Source organism: Cicer arietinum, chromosome 7 (genome assembly GCF_000331145.2).
Source record: "Cicer arietinum cultivar CDC Frontier isolate Library 1 chromosome 7, Cicar.CDCFrontier_v2.0, whole genome shotgun sequence".
Classification (NCBI taxonomy): domain Eukaryota; kingdom Viridiplantae; phylum Streptophyta; class Magnoliopsida; order Fabales; family Fabaceae; genus Cicer; species Cicer arietinum.
In genome coordinates, this window is record NC_021166.2 from 46,247,473 (window position 1) to 46,250,407 (window position 2,935).

Here is a 2,935-nt window from a genome sequence, read left to right on the forward strand (position 1 = left end):
AATTATATACAAACTATTTATTTATTTATTTATTTATTTATTTTTACCCCAAAAAGAATAATAAAAAAATTAAATTATTTACATTAATGAAAGAAAAAAAAATATTTGTTTTATTAATTTGGTTTGACAAGGGAAAGACCTTGCTCCTACGTATCCCCAGGTGCAATAGGGAAATCAAAACTCACGTAGTTCTTGGGTAGGAAAAATAAACTCACAATTTTAGGATTAAACGATTCTTTAAAAAATAAAAGCTTTACACATGAGTTTACTTTTTACAAATAGGAAAAAAAATAGAAAACGAAATAAAATATATAAAAAAAAAGGATGCAAAAACAAAACAAAAGACTAATAAAGAAAAAAATAGAGAAGAAAAAAAATATAAGAAAAATGATACCTTACTCCTGAATTGTTGTTTTGGTAGATTTTGTTGGTTTCTTTTCTTTTAATTGGCCACAATTATACCGATTCTTATTGCTATTGATTCATTTCTTCGGTTTTCTTTTCTATTCAATTGATCACCATTATTCTGATTTTTATGACCATCAATCAATTTATTTTTGGTTTTTTTTCATTTATTTTGATCATCATTGCATTGATTTTTATGACCATCAATTCATTTCTTTTCAATTTCCTTTATTTTTATTTCTTATTATTATTTTTATATTTTAGAAAATAGTCTGAACAAGAATTAGAGGCAAACAAGAACCGAAAACACTTGTGATTGTTAAAAGCTTATATCCCTAATTATTTATTTTTATTTTTATATTTCTTCACATATAATTATATATTTATTATTATTATTATTATCATTATTTCCTTTTTAATAAAAAAGTAAAAATCGGACAAAATTAGGTGTCAACACAAGCCTAAGCATAACTGTGATTATTGTATTTTGATCTCTTTAGCTCATCATAACTGATTTGTTAACAATGAAAAGAGGAAGAAGAGAGACGACCACTCTAGAGTTTCATAACATAGAATGAACCAAACTGAAGTTAATAGGGTTACAACGAGTATATATATAAAAGAATAGAATTGTCTAAAATACCCTTACTACTAATATATAATAATATTATCTAACATCTCCCCTCAAACTCACGATGCATTAACATGGAGCATCGAGAGTTTGTCAACTAAAAAACGGAAACGTTTAATGGAATGCATCTTTGTAAACAAATCCGCAATCTGTAAAAAAGAAGAAACAAACGGTAGAGTAATAGTTCCATACTGAAGATGATGACGAGTAAAATGACAATCAATCTCAATGTGTTTGGTGCGTTCATGAAAGACCGAGTTGTGAGCAATTTGAATAGCACTCTTGTTATCGTAGTGCATCGGAGTTGGCTCAGAAAGAGAGATACCCATATCAGACAAAAGCCAACGCAACCAAATTATTTCAGCGGTAGTGGATGCCATAGCACGATACTCAGCTTCTGTAGATGAGCGAGAGACAATGTCTTGTTTCTTACTCTTCCAAGAAATAAGAGAGTCTCCAAGAAAGATACAGAACCCTGTGGTGGATTTACGATATATGGTGTCACCAGCCCAATCAGCATCATAATAACCTCGTAACTCTAATGAGGATGACGATGGAAAGAAAAGACTTTGAGATTGAGTTCCTAGAAGATAACGAAGAATCCGAATAACTGCTGCCCAATGTACTGTAGTGGGAGAGACAACAAACTGACTAACAACATGAACAACATAAGCAATGTCAGGTCTGGTAATCGTAAGATACACTAAGCTGCCAACCAAAGTACGATACAAAGTGGAATCTGGTAAAGGAACACATCCAAGGGAGCATATTTCACATTCAACTCAAGAGGAGTATCTGCTGCTCTAGTATCAGAAAGACGAGCCTGATCAAGAATGTTGACAATGTACTTGGATTGAGAAAGAAGGTAGCCTCTAGGAGAGTAGGCAACTTTAATCCCCAAGAAATAGTGAAGAGTTCCCAAGTCCTTCATCTCAAATTGTTTGGATAACTGCAATTTCAACTCATTGATTCCACTAACATCATCACCTGTAATAATCATATCAGCAACATATAGAGAAAGTATAATGCGACCATAAGTGGTGGACCTTATAAACAAGGCAGAATCATGTTCACTAGAGCGAAAACCAAGAGAAGTGATCACAGTAGAGAATTTCTCAAACCAAGCTCGAGGAGCTTGTTTAAGACCATATAGAGCCTTTTTTAACTTACATAATTCCCCTTGTCCTTGCGGAGGGACCATATAGACTTCTTCATGAAGCTCACCATTTAAAAAAGCATTTTTGGCATCCATTTGAGAAATATGCCATTGACGAATAGATGCAACTGCAATAAGAGTACGAATAGTGGTCATCTTGGCTACAGGAGCAAAAGTTTCTTCATAATCCATACCATATTGTTGAGAGAAACCGTTAGCAACAAGACGTGCTTTGTAGCGCTCAACTGACCTATCAGACTTAGTTTTAATCTTGTATACTCAACACCCAATAGCACGTTTTCCAGGAGGAATAGGTACTAATTCCCAAGTATTGGTTTTGTACAATGCAGAAAGTTCTTCTGCCATAGCCTGCTGCAAAAGAGGATCAATAACAGCCTCTTTATAGGAAGAGGGCTCAGACAAACTGTGAATAGAGGTTAAGAAAGAAACAAACGAAGTTGAGTAAGTGGAATAGACAAAATCAGGTAACTGAGTAGACTTACGTTGACGAGAGGAGTAACGAGGAGGATCAACAATCGCAGGGGGGGGGGGGGGGGGGGCAAGAGGGGTGTCATCATGTGGAGTATTAGTATTTGTCCAACAATTCTCAACATTACAATCACCAGAAGCATAATCATTAGGAACAAACGGATCAATATGGGTTAGTTTAGAACTCTTAGTAATCTGAGAATCAGAGGAAATAGATTAAAAATGGATGTGCTCAAGAAAACCAACATTACGAG